The sequence below is a fragment of the Diplotaxodon limnothrissa genome, linkage group LG7, assembly GCF_057381915.1.
Source record: "Diplotaxodon limnothrissa isolate DT_005_m linkage group LG7, D_limnothrissa_male_GT1.1, whole genome shotgun sequence".
In the NCBI taxonomy this organism is placed as follows: Eukaryota; Metazoa; Chordata; class Actinopteri; order Cichliformes; family Cichlidae; genus Diplotaxodon; species Diplotaxodon limnothrissa.
The window spans coordinates 36,244,097-36,258,725 of NC_140602.1; the positions used below are offsets into that span (position 1 = coordinate 36,244,097).

The 14,629-nt window shown below is 40.2% G+C and overlaps 1 protein-coding gene across 3 annotated transcripts in view; it reads left to right on the forward strand.

The window, feature by feature from the left end:
* The window catches only part of whrna (whirlin a), a 212,152-nt gene that overhangs the window by 71,039 nt on the left and 126,484 nt on the right, over positions 1-14,629 (forward strand). The gene's annotated exons all lie outside the window — the stretch shown is intronic.

Consider the following 14,629-nt stretch of genomic DNA (forward strand, 5'->3'; position numbering starts at 1 on the left):
TTGATCCGTGTGTCATATAATTGTTCTTTCCTAATAGGTAGAAATTTAGGACAGCCCATTTTAAGTGTTACTGCTGCTATGATATGCGTCTACTGACTGAGAATTTTGTCCAAGGCTATCTCACAGAACGACCGTTTTGGAGCCTAAAAGTATTGCTGCAGTTTGTTCACATTCATGATTCTTTCATGTGCTTTAACCTGGGTTAAGGCAGAAGATCAGAAGCTTAGAATATCATCTAACTTTTTTTCTTCCCCTTGGCAGGCTGGAGTTACTAGCCTAGATCTTGGACACATATTTTAATAGTTAATAGTATGAAAGGCAACTTTAAATTTTTATTATATAACTAGAAAGAATGATAAAATGCCTCCTATAAGCAGACAGTATACATGCATGTACAGTGATGGATAAAGCGCCTTCCTACACTTGTTAGTTACACGTCAGGTCTCCAGGCATTAAAAGTTCCTATCCAGGTACCACAGTAGAAACTTTACTGCCTCCACACTCTTTTGATCTTCCCACACACAGGCAAACTTGCCTGAAAACAAAGATAAACACACATGCAGACACAGGAAAACACACACAGACAGAAATACTCACGCACACTTAGAGCCACTCACAGTTTAGTGGTGCGTAATGAGACTGTCTTATACCGTATGCAGACATGCACTAGCTCCTGCTGAGGTGCTGTAGTTCCGGTTTTCTATAATTGCCTCTTCCCTGCAGAAGTGTCTTTTACAGAAATGAGGGCAGATGAATAAAGCCTTCAGACTGACAGTATATTTGTGGACAGTAGACTGCTGGTTAGAAACACTGCCCACTGACAGAGATGCCAATTTTTTTTGACCCCTTTATGTGTGATCATCTTCACCCAAGAAGGCAGCAGTTGAATATGTCCTTCAGGAGACTGTCTGCCCTCTGCTTCTTAAATTGCTGTATGTTGCTGTGATCACAGCGGTTAAATGCCTGGACCTTGTCTATTTCTAGTTCCGCTGCAAACAAAAATGAAAGAATTTATACAAGTACAGCAGTCTATACCTCTGCTTTAAAGTTCCACTAGTTAATAATTGTATCTATTTATCCTGTATTTTATGAAGCAAGGCACTAAAGGCAATTTAATACATATAATTGCAGTCTGTTTAATGCATTTTTCATGTATTGGAGTTCAGATGCTAGGCGCAATGATTTAAAGTGCTTTAGAAATAGCCTCACTAACAGTGTATTTTCTTAAACCATGGCCAACCATTTAAAAAATATATATTAGCTGAACCATAATAATCATTTTATTCTGGAGATGGAACAAATACTCAGAGGCAATGATATTAATCTTCTGTTAGTTCAGATGAGAAAATCTGATAATTTACAGTATTTAATCATTTCCTCTTAAGTCCGAAGTCTAAATATAAAAAATTAGTCATGTCGTCAGGCATTCAAATGCTTCATGAAGAAATGCATTTTGTCTCATTTACATTTTCAATCTATGCTAAGCATCTTCACTTCTTTACCATCTCTAAATTTACTGATGTAGCTGCAGTAACTCAGTTTGTCTTGGCACATGCTTTCATAAGGCTCTGTGCCGCAGCAGTGATAATTACTCAGAACCATCCAATTTGATATCTGAGGCACTTTTCCGATGTGTCCATGCAGATCTCAGGTCTTAATGCTGAGGTGCATTAATTGATTCTGTTTTGCGGTAGAAACAGAGCTTTCAGCATCTGCAGTCGCCTGCAGGACAATCAAAACAGGCTTTTTGCACAATTTAGAACAAAGGACGGACTGAGCTTAATGAAAAGGGCGATAGCTCTGAAATCATACTGAGATCACATCTATATTACAGCCAGTTTAGAAACACCAGTTTACCTAATATGCTTTAGACAAACGAGAGCATCTGGAGGCTCAGATAGAACCTGCAAACTCCTCATAGAAAGGAGTTAACCAGCAGGCTTATGAGGTGATAGTGCTAACTGCACCACTGTGCCCTCGCTATTGTGTTGTTTCACAACAAAACAATGACAAATGCAGTCATTCTAAATTGACACAAACAGAAAATTTATACTCATTTGCAGTGAAGCGCAATAGGGCTGTGAATGAATGAAGCAGAGAGCGAGCAATGAATTGGCATTTGCTGGTCTCATTATCTGCCCTCTCCCTTTTTCTTGCTCTCTGTCTGTGTGAGTAAATTTCATTGAAAGATGGTGGGCATCTATGTCCTGGAGGCAGCATCATATATAACATCCACTGAGAGATATGGGGTTCAATACAAGAGATATGGCAGGGAGGAGAGGAGCTATAGGAGATGAGCTTGATTAATGAGGTGGTCTAAAGGAACAAGTGGGGGGTAAATTAATCCATAGTAACACTTGCCGCCTTGACACTTTGTTCTCTTTGTACAATTTTATGCACTTCAGTGTCCATATTGATCACTGCATAATTATAACTTATTAGCCATAGATGTATCCTCCTATTAGTCTTTGGTGTCACTGTTTGCAGGTAGGAGGGCTTGAAATTTCTTAAAAACATGCATGTTCCCACTGCATTTTTATGGTTCTCGCAAATGTGTATTGTGCATACTTTGGAGAAAATGCCGTGGGTCTAAAGCGTCAGTAATTTAACTCATGAAATCAGGACAAAAAATGCATTATACCGAGGACACTCCGCTTCATATGGCCCATGTGCAGCAGGACCAGTGGGTGTGAAACTGCATCTTCATAATAATAGTGGGGCTTCAAGTTGAATTTCATTTTCGGGCAGACTATGAAGTTGAAGAATTTCGGGAATGCGGGAGGGCTGAGTGTGAAGTCTGCGGTCAAAAATTGTTCCAGATTGCTCCACTATATTCTCTCTTAGACACATCAAAATCTTATAAGTTGTCCACACAGGAATAAACTAGCAGTGATGTAATGACCAGAGGCCGTCAAAAGCCGATGACATTCAGTGGCTTCAAGTGAGGATTGGTGAAATAACTGCTGGCAATGCAAAAGAGTTAAAACTGCTCTCAACTTGAAGGTGAACGATTATAGTGACTACTAATGAGAGCACAGGATGCCATTAATTGACATCTGACTGGATGTTAAATAAGGGGGTTTCCTTGGCAACTGGAGACTGGACTGACCATCAGTGACGAAGGGATGAGCGATGTGGAACTCTCATTGGCAGCCTGATCCTGGGGCTCAGATTCATGGTGTACAACCAGTGGATATGCAAGAAAATTCTGATGATCATGCTTCTGGCTGCACTCCTCAGCTGATATGCAGATTTTGGGCTTGCACAGTGAAGACTGCCATTTCATCTCTTACTCATAGGCAGTCCCAGCTTTTGCCACCAGTGATGATCCTAAACAGGTTTGCTCTCTGTGAAGGTTTGAGATGCATTGTGAAACTGAAACACTTACAATCAAGTGGTCATAACAGACTGAAAGCAGTACTGAGTAACACAAGCAGATATGGCAGACACATTTAAATTTGGTTTGGACTCTTGTTTTTCTTTTTTGGTTGAAGTTGAAGAACTTTTTGATTGCCCTTTGCATAAGATGAATTGGTTAACAGTCTTTAACATTAGATTTTTCTTTGTTGCCACACTGAGAGAAAATTTTTTTTATCCATCCTGTCATTTGCATAAAGCTAGCATCAATCTTTTTCTACTTTTAACTTAAAGTAGAGATATCAATCACAGAGTAGAGTTCTAGGCACAATAATTCACATCCTTGTGAATTGTGATGAAAGGATGGGCTCAGCAGCAGAAAAGATTAAATGAAACACAGAGAAAATCATCAGCAGATACAGTGTTACTACTGATTGCTTCCCGAGTCTTTTTTCGGCATACTTGGTGTCAGACTGTTTTTGTATTTTGTATGCAACTTGCAGAGATAAGTGCGCATACGTGTGTACATATGCAGGTAGCTGAAGCTATTTATTCAAATTAAAATGGGAAAACAAAACACAGTTCAAGATGGATTAGGGAATAGAAGGATTAACGAAGATGGCTTGGGTAGCAGAGATGCATTGTAGATGTTTTCCTCTGGCAAATCCCTGTGAGTGATGACTTGGCTCCATTAAGTCTCTGTGTTTGCAGCCCTGTCAATTACTCATTAATCCTTGAAGTGTTTACTTCATTTGGAGCCTAAACTGCTTCCCTATGTCTAACAAATGTGCATGTGTCGGCTTATACACATAGCACACCACTACGCTCACATTTTAAAATCACTAAAATGGCAAGAAAGATCATCAGTTTAATAAAAGATGACCCAAAGGTCTCACTAAAGGCCTTTTGACAGTGAGATACTAAGACTGGAACTAGCCAAATATTGGATTATTCAGATCCTCAATCTTTAGATAAACAGGGATTCTGTTTCTACTTTGGATTTATTGGATCATGCTTCAGTTCAATTTATTACCAACTTAATTTGTTGTTAGATTTGATCCATTTTCAGAGCTATTTTTCAAAAAGAAATTGGTGAAAAAATGAGCTGTACTTTTTAGCTAACAGTTTTGCTATCCCACTGCATATCTGTAAAGGCTGTAAGTCCTGTGACAAAAACATTATACAGTCTGCCACATATAATTCAGATGAGTTATTTTACAGTGAATGGCTGTATATTACAGAAGTAGTTGATGTCACAACACTGAAAAGTCTTTATGAGGACTTTTGAGAGGTCAGTATAGCCCCCATTTCACCAACACTGAAGTATTAAACAGTTATCATAAAAGTTAACCTGGCTGATGCACATGTTAACATTTTCCCTTTAGCTATTAGCAACTATCTAAAGGACACAAACTGAGCTTCAGGGAGTCACAGAATTGAGAATGGTGCTTCAGGAAGAGAATCCAATGTAAAATCTTAGCTAAACCAAACATGAAGCTCCATCTGCTCTGGAAATCCCTTGGGAAATAAAGTTGATTAAACCAGGATTATACTTTCTGTGTCAAATGTCTCCAATGTTGTAGTGGTTAACATTTTTGCTTAGCAAAGGAAAGACTGCTGGTTGAGTTCCAGCCAGAAACACAAATCCCTTGTGAGGTTTTATCAGAATTTTACATTTGGTGTAAAACTCTGCCAAATCAAGTGTGCAGTGCCACCCCTTGTGGCAACTGAATTGCCAAAAGTAGCTTCATTATTTATTTATTTATTTATTTATTATTCATTTATTCCTCTAGGTCCCAGTGACATAAATCTCTAGACCAGGGACAGCTGGAGACAGTATGGTCAAGTAGGCATTCCTGTTAGACTTATTTGAAGTCCACTGCCTGGAGCACACAGTTGGTGCATTGCAATGTTAAATCTCAGTGGACGAATCCACGTGCTTACAAAAAAGCAGGTGGGCACATGGCTGTCCGCTGCTCGTTTGTTAATTAAATTCATGTCACTCAGACCCAAGCCTACCCTGGTGGACTTGTGGATGCAGAAAGTTTAAACAAGACTCGAAGGAGCAGCCAAAAGCATCATTATCCGATAGCCACAGTAGCCATCTGTTAAGTTATCATTAAGATAGCAGCTAGAGGCAATGCTAATAATAAAACGTTACACGGTGTCTACAAAGTGTTGTGCCTCCCTGAAAGCCCCAGATTGAAGCTGAGACAACTCTATTGGATCAGCAATGTAATATGGTTTCAATTCAGTTAAAGCACAGCATTACCTCAAATAACCTAAAAATATTGCTGTTATTTATTTACTTTATTTACTCACATTCACACACTGGTGGAGGCAAGCTACAGTTGTAGCCACAGCTTCCCTGGGGCAGACTGACAGAAGCGAGGCTGCCATATCGCGCCATCGGCCCCTCTGGCCAACACCAGTAGGCAAGTAGGGTAAAGTGTCTTGCCCAAGGACACAACGACCAGGACAGAGAGCCCAGGGATCGAACCGGCGACCTTCCGGTTACAGATGCGATTCCCAACCCCCTGAGCCACGGTCACCCAGGGCTTTTACTACACACTCTTCTTCCATCTAGATTGTAAGCCACTTTTTTCTTGAACAGCTCAGTCCTCCCTGAGTAATGGAAGTTATTGTTAGCAGCTGGTAACTTGCCAGTTACCACACATCAATATTGTTCTTGCTGTTTGCATTTAAAATTCACTTTGAAATCGTATTCGTCACAAGGAAAGCCTTGCTTGACATGAATTGCAGAATTGCTGAGACCTTATTCGAGCAGTCAGTTTCTTCTAAATTTGGAACCAAATATGGAAATAAAACTATTAATATTGTTACCAAAAGCTCTTGTAAATCAGGAGCAAAACTGAGCCTAGACATCTTTTGTCACAGCAGCAATTTTCTATACAAAAAAGTAAGAGAGGATCCACTTATTTGGCAATTCACTACAGTCTCCAGTCCTTTCTAAAATTGCATTGGACAGCTGTTACATGTATTTTACTCACATTTACTCATATTTTTCTTACGTACGGTCTGTTTGGTCAATGACCTTTCCATGTTGCCAGCATCGAGTGACACAGAAAGTGGCCAGTTTCCATAACAGTGACTCCCCATATGTTGTTATTCATATTCAAGTCCAAGAAACTTTCCTATAGTAAAAATTTAGACAATACTGTTGACAACCCTTTCCTTCCTCCTTAGACTACGATGACCTGGATGACGGAGAACCTTCACAGACCTTTCCTTGAGTTCATTCACTGGTAAATCTGTGTAGAAAACAGTCTGCTTTTATGAAGAAGTCAAACCAAAGTTGGATCAGCTGTCTCAGAGTTTGTTTCTCGTGTACATCAATTGGATCTTTCCCTGCTTCAGCTGCAAGAGGCCTTTCAGTCTTGGAATAGTTCTGGGGCCAAGGGGTAACAATACGCTTGTATTTGTGGGACTTGACTGTGTCAGTTTTCTGGGATGTTCTATTTATACAATTAAGGAATAGGCTCGTCTTTGCATTTGTTTTTGTTGGTGTGTTTGCTTGTTTTTAAAAAAAGGAAAAAGCATGGACTGCATGTCTCTGCAGTTGGGCATCTATAAGTATATAACACAACTATGTCCTTTTAAAAATACTGTTAATATATCAGGTATGATCATCCAGTTCTAAACCTGTTCTTTCACATGAAACATTTTTATATCTCTTGACAGATTAGAGTACTCTATGCTTTCTTTGAGGCCTCTGATGGAAACAAAAACAAAGACAATCAAATCATCATGCTCCAAAAGACTTTCAGCTCCAACAACTCAAGCATACAGGAAGTCTGAATATTATGGGCTGCGGGGAGAATTATGGAAACTCTTTCAAGTTAAATGCTGTCATTCATTTGTTACTATAAGCTAGAGTAAAAAATACAAAACAAAAAACAAACAAACAAAAAACCTCTTAAACACTTCATTAGGGTTTCAGAAAGACAATATCACTTGTAAATATATGCCAGGAGTGGGAAGCAATCCATCACCGCATGAGGCGTAACCTATAGAGGGTCCTAAAAATGAAAGCATAACCCCTAATTTTGCTTTCTTAAAATGTATACACTTATACAAATAAAAAGAATGTAGGCTTTTATGTTTGTATTTGCGTGATTCCTTACAGAATATGCTCGATTTCTCCTGTGAGCAGGATACTGTGATTGGAATTAGGATTTTTTTTTTTTTTTTTTTTTTTACATAAAACATTAATAAATCGACCAGCACAATGACGAAATGGGAAAAAGATGTTTGTCCCCAGACATGTCCCCAGGAGCACTGTGTATGAAGTACTTAAATATAATTTGTGCTAATAGTAGTAGTGTGGAAGTGAGTGAACAAACCTTTGTGTAATGTTTGTAAAGATAAACAAAAAAAATCTATTGCTGACAAATGTTTTGTGACAGCAGTAAATAAAGTGATGAAAGACGTTTTACCTGTGCTTTGTTGAACTTGAACATCTGTGCGTTAGCCGCTTGTTTTGTGTCTCTGTGCGTGACTGTGTACGGGGGTCACACAGTCATGATAATTTCTCAAGCACGTGAAGTCACTTGGTAAAATGAGCTTTGACTGGCTTAATCTCTTAGAGCCAAATCATCAGCCAGCACAAAAAAATAAATAAATGTAACAGAAGACTAAAGGATTATATTACTTCGCCTTATCTGAACCATAGACTGTATATAAAAGTACTTCTGGGTCTGCATTCTTTTTAATGGGTACCAAGTGCTGACCTCTGTGTTTGCAGGGATAGAGTTAGTGACAGGCATGCTTTAAGATGCACGACATAGCTACCGTACCTTTTGTTAGCAAGTGACATGTGGAAAATGTCAGATGCACTTTTGACATTTATTTAACAAAAACACACAAAAATCAAGGCAACTGCCAAAATGCTAAAAAAAAACAAAAAAAAAAACAAAACCCTATTTGACCAGCAGGTGACATCACATGTATAACTGTTTACCTAATTCAGGGTCGTGGCCAAGCTGGGCCTACTTCAGCAGCCACTGGGTCAGAGGATAGATGGTACATAAGTCTATAGATATTAACCTATTTTGTCCTCCTAACTTCTTTTCTAACAAAACAGGCCCATTTAAATGAATAACGTTTCTTCTTCTTGCTGTCAGATATCATTAGCTCATATTAGTCTCCTTGTCAGCTTGCACACATTACTCTCACTCTTTTTCTCTCTGTCTCTATAATTTTGCACCTCATGAGAAACTGTCTAGAATATAGCTAATGCTGCTAATGATTTAATCCCATCCAAATATTGTAACAGAGCTTTAATAAAGGCTTATAGCAATTATTATAAAGTTCAGATAATATAACTCTTAAGTCTTAACTAATAGTTGTGGAACCGAAGTATATCCAGTCTTCACTACACCCACGTTTATTGTGTGGTTTAACACTGCGTGGGTCTATATTGTAAAACTGCTGCTGCACCACAAATGGGCAGAGGTAAAGGTGATGTTGCTCCAACCTCATAACGATCATTTTTTATTTAAATGTATTTAAAGATTTTACCGTTATAAATCTAATTGAGGAACTAGTATTTACATAACTTGTAGTTATGGCATATAAGAGGCATAGAACATAATCAAAGGATTTGTGTTTAGTGTGTTTTTGAAGCTTTAGCTATCCCAGTTGAAAATTATTTACAATACCATAGGGACCATTTAATAGCCACGATATAACCAGGCTTTATAGTTTGACTCCTCAGACTTCCTAAGTAATTTCTTAGTCAGTAATTTTCCTGCCACAAACCTCCTGCAGTATAGAACCGTGCATTTCTAAGAGATGGAAGTGGTTGGTCTCTGCAGCCGGGCTTTGTGCAGTAAGCTTCTGCGTATGAAATGGATTGCCTGGACTCCCGTGAGAGTATGGCATTGTATGAAAGCGGTTCACCTGCCGTTGCCGTTTTGATTATCCCCTACTATATATTCCATTTTTTTATTTTTTTTTTTTATTCCTATTTATTCTATTTATCCCCTTTGTATATTTTATTTATATTTGTCTCTGTATTTATATATGTGTGTGTGTGTGTGTGTGTGTGTGTGTGTGTGTATATATATATATATATATATATATATATATATATATAACAGTTCTGTAACTGTAACTTTGGTCGTTGCTGTGCTTTTTTTGGAAGTCGAATTTCCCAGAGGAACCCACCCGAGGGATTAATAAAGTTCTATCTTATCTTATCTTATCTTATCTTATTATTGTCCTAATGGTTTTTGTTCTGCTTCGGAAGCAGTGGTGAGCTTCATCAGCCCGGTGTTCAATCAGCACTTTCATCCAGGGATGAGGCATTAGGACCAGTGTACCCCAGCTGCTTTGTTGATTACTGCTGCTTCTTATTCACAGGACGAGAGACCCTGTTAAACCTGCTGCCCTCCCACCGCTACCTCCATTACCCTCCATCTTCCCGTTTTCTCCTTGTGTGTCATGTTACCCTAACGCCCTGCTCTCCCTCTTCTCATTGCGTCTAAACACTGCTCATTTGCCTTCCCCCTCTATTTCCTCTAAATGCAGTCAAGATTCTCAGACCAGCACACACAATGATAGCGCCTGCGTGGAGCTATAAATCAAAGAGAGGCTGTGTGCATGCTGGTTGGAAAAGGAAACCAGTCTACCCCTGGACCAAGCAATCACTGCAAAAAAAGCCACAAAAGTGTGTCACAGTTAGAGCAAAAAGTTTTTAAAGCCTTTGGAATCAGGATCTTCATCTAAGTCAGCTATTGTAAAACAAAATCTGACTAAATTAACAAACAACAAGCAGTTTAATCATCACTTACAGGCTGGATAGATAAGTAAACACTTGATTTTTGTATCTTGTAGGTTGTTGGTGCTAAAGGAGAATCTACAGGGGGCCAGATGTTTCATAGCTGCTTACATATGAGACTGACGCAGCAAACCAATGCAAAAAAGCCCTAAACTGTATTCATACCACCACCATGCTTTATGGCTCATTCACACTAAAGTATATAATAGGATAGCAGACTCCTTACAACTACGAAAAGTAGCATCAGTTGGTGGTAATTTTGCTATTACAAGTAGTCGTGATGATCAACTGCCTTGATCAGATGTGAAGTGTGCAATACCTGCTGTTTAATTTATAATTGCCAAGATTGCAGATACATTGCAATTAGTCTGAGTCCGTCTATGCATCTTGTTTCAACTTGTTGCCAACTTTCTGGTTATGTTCCTAACAACAAGCAAGGCTACTGAGCGTCACTTTGCAGTTAAGTTGCCATCCTGAAGCAAGTATTTCTTTGTTTGTGGAGGAATTTCTATTTCTAATCTACAAGGTTTGAGGTAAACTTTAAATCTGAGTAGTTAATGTGAATTGCTTTTTAACATGTGTGTGCTTAGATGGTAATAGAACTGCAATGGATTGCAGCAGACTCCCAATTTTCACTGATTTCTCACAGTTAATTGCCATAATATTACAAACAGATGGTGTTTAATCGACTCAAACTGATAGCAGACATTTCTATTTTTATCACTGTCTTAATGGGCTAAAGTCGATTTAAAGACTGCAGCTGACTGCGAGTGGTTGGAGATATGGTTCGCATCTTTAAAGCAACCATTTCAAAACAACAAGATCGCAAGTTCATTGCATACAGTCACAATAATTTTGATCATGCCAGTATCTAACTGCTATTTGCCCTAGTGTGGCTGTAATATTTCAGTATGCATAAGGTTTTGGTGTGGGCACACAGTACTAAGGCTACATAGGCTTTTGTATTGTTGCCAGAACTTTAACTGTATCTCTAATTTTCTTGTTACCTTCATGTGCATTTTTTCCTATTTCAGGATTGCACATTCTGCTCTTGGTGCAATCCTTGGAAGATGCCCAATCCTAAGAGAGTGTGCCGAATTTCCATTTGTGTTATTGCAAAGTACTAAATAGCCAGATCTTAAGAAATGTTATACTATCATTTTCCAGCACAATGCATCTATGTAAAGCTGTTTGTAAGGTCACATTCATCAACCAACTGTCAATAACAAGACTTTGTCTGCACATCTAATACTTGCAGTCCCATCTTCTTAAGTGAAACATCTGACTCCAACTTTATTTGACTGATTATCACAGTTTCACACACTTCAACTATCTCTGTGTGCGATTATTCAACGTGTTAATGACGACCTGAAAAGTACAGCTGTTGTCGTGTTGTAATGTTAGTCAAAGGTTGTTTAAGATAAGATAAGATAAGATAACCTTTATTAGTCCCACACGTGGGAAATTTGTTTTGTCACAGCAGGAAGTGGACAGTGCAAAAGTTATGACGCAAAAATTAGAATACAATAAGAATAAATACAGTACACAGCTGTACAGAATAGAATAAAATAATATACTATATACAGTAGAATAAAATAGAATAAAAATATACAATAAGATAAAAATAGAATACGAATGCTATATACAACTGAGTAAAAATACAACGATGCCAGAAAGGATTATTGCACTTAGTGTTATTGCACATGTGTGGATGTGTGTGTTTGTTCAGTTAAAGTCTTTATTATGGAGTCTGACAGCAGTGGGGAGGAAAGACCTGCGAAATCTCTCCGTCCCACACCGTGGGTGCCGCAGTCTCTCACTGAAGGAGCTGCTCAGTGCTGTCACAGTCTGCTGCATGGGGTGGGAGATGTTGTCCAACAGGGATGACAGCTTAGCCGCCGTTCTCCTGTCACTCACCACCTCCACTGGGTCCAGAGGGCATCCTAGAACAGAGCTGGCCCTTCGGATCACCCTGTTCAGTCTCTTCCTGTCCCCAGCAGAGATGCTGCCGCCCCAGCAGACCACACCATAAAAGATAGCAGAAGCCACCACAGAGTCATAGAAGGTCTTCAGGAGTGGGCCCTCCACCCCAAACGACCTGAGTCTCCGCAGCAGGTACAACCTGCTCTGCCCTTTCCTGTAGAGGGCGTCTGAGTTATGAGTCCAGTCCAGTCTGTTGTTCAGATGAACACCAAGGTACCTGTAGCTGTCCACAGCCTCAATGTCCATACCCTGGATGTTCAGTGGTTGCAGTGGAGAATGCTTGTGCCTGCGGAAGTCTACCACCAGCTCCTTGGTTTTACTGGCGTTGATCTGGAGGTAGTTCAGCTGGCACCAGTCCACAAAGTCTTGAGTCAGTCCTCTGTACTCCTTGTCGTCCCCATCAGTGATGAGGCCGACTATTGCAGAGTCATCAGAGAACTTCTGCAGGAAGCACTGGGTGGAATTGTGGGAGAAGTCTGCAGTGTAGATGGTGAAGAGGAACGGAGCCAGAACCGTTCCCTGTGGGGCCCCCGTACTGCAGACGACCCTGTCCGACACACAGCCCTGAGTCCTCACATACTGTGGTCGGTCGGTGAGGTAGTCCAAAATCCAGGTAGTGAGGTGATGGTCCACTCCAGAGTTCTCCAGCTTGTCCTTCAGAACCGAGGGAAGAATAGTGTTGAAGGCACTGGAGAAATCAAAGAACATGATTCTCACAGTGCTTCCAGCGGTCTCCAGGTGAGCGAGGGAACGATGTAGGAGGTGAATGACGGCATCATCCGCTCCAATGCCAGGCTGGTAGGCAAACTGAAGTGGGTCCAGTGATGAGCTTGTTAGGCGCCGAAGCTGAGCCAGGACCAACCGCTCCAGGGTCTTCATCAGGTGGGATGTCAGAGCCACCGGCCTGTAGCTGTTGAGGTCCTTGGGGCGTGAAGTCTTTGGCACTGGTACAACACAGGAGGTTTTCCAGAGCTGTGGGACTCTTCCCAACCTCAGGCTCAGGTTGAAGAGGTGCTCCATCACCCCACACAGTTGGTCCGCGCAGGACCTGACGACCCTCGAGCTGATGCCATCTGGACCCGCTGCCTTCTTGCCATTAATCCTCCTCAGTTCCCTCCTAACCTGGGTGGTTGAGAGAGACAGGCTGGAGCCTTGTGTTGAGTGTGTATTGGATGCTGTTGTTGGGGGTGGGGAGGAGTGAGCAGGGTGTGAAGTGTCTGAGGTGTCAGAGGTGGAACAGCAGCAGTGGGGGTTTGTTTGTAATCGTGACTTAGATGAAAGTCAGACCACATTTTATGAGCAATCAGTGCAGAACTCTTCATCTCAAAAACATTTTTTGCAACTATAATTAACCGCTTTAGATTATAGATGGTGCAGCACATTCAAAGCCTGAATTGATTTTTAAAGGTTCTGCAGTGATTTAATCACCATGCAATACAAATTTCTGTCCTCCTCTATAATAACTATAGTTGTAATTATAGCTGTGTCCCAGTTCTAGAGTAATATATAGTGACTCTTACTTATTTCACCATGCTTGTAGGTAATAAAAATTAATTTACTAGTTTTGTGCTGTTAGACTATTAATGGACCCAGCAATGGGAATGCCAATGCTGACTAAACAATGAATGAAGTTTATTTGCTTTTTTCAGTATCAGCCTTCCATCATGATTATGTTTTGATTCCCAGGACCCTCTGGTGATGTCTTCTGGCTCAGACGGATGCAACACATTTCATGTTCTGGTGACAATACGCATTGCTCAAAACAAGGAGATTGTTTTTGACGTTACCACAGTCATAATTGGCGCAGTTAATCACGAAGACATGCAGTTTTCCCTTTCTACTTCATGCAGTTTGTGGTTTTTCTTGGATATTATATGCACACATTTCTTCCTTCTTTGCTCATGTGTTACTCAACTTATCTGCTATGTATGTTTATCTACAGTTCTGCATCGATGCCGCCCAGAAAGGGAGCAGGAGGTGAAAGAGGGAGAGAGTGCTCAAAGGCATGGCAATACAATCAGGCATCTTCACTGCTGACAGGGGTTTGTTGCCTCAGAATTGAAGTTATTATCTCTCGGCACAAATCAAAATTGTGAAATTGATTCAGTCGGGTTGTTGTGCTCAAAGAGATGGGCCTCCGCTGCAATCCACAGCACTCTGACAAGTAATGATTTTAGTTGTTGCTCTGAGCATATGTTAATAGGCATTTCAACAGAAGCATTTAGTAGTTCCTTGCGAGAACTGTAGCAAGAAGACAAATGAACAAAGATTGATGGGAGGGGTAGCTTAATTGTAGCTCACTAAAGAAGAGAATGGAGGGACACTGTGTAACAAATTAAATTGGATTCCTGACAAAGAGGAACTTTGGGAAGTCTTTTACCACGCTGTGGTGTGGTCTTTGTTGTGACAGTCTTGGACTCTAGCTCTATAGTGAGCCAGTATTTCACAAATCTTGAGATTGTTGCAGTATCTGTTTTAAAAATCAAC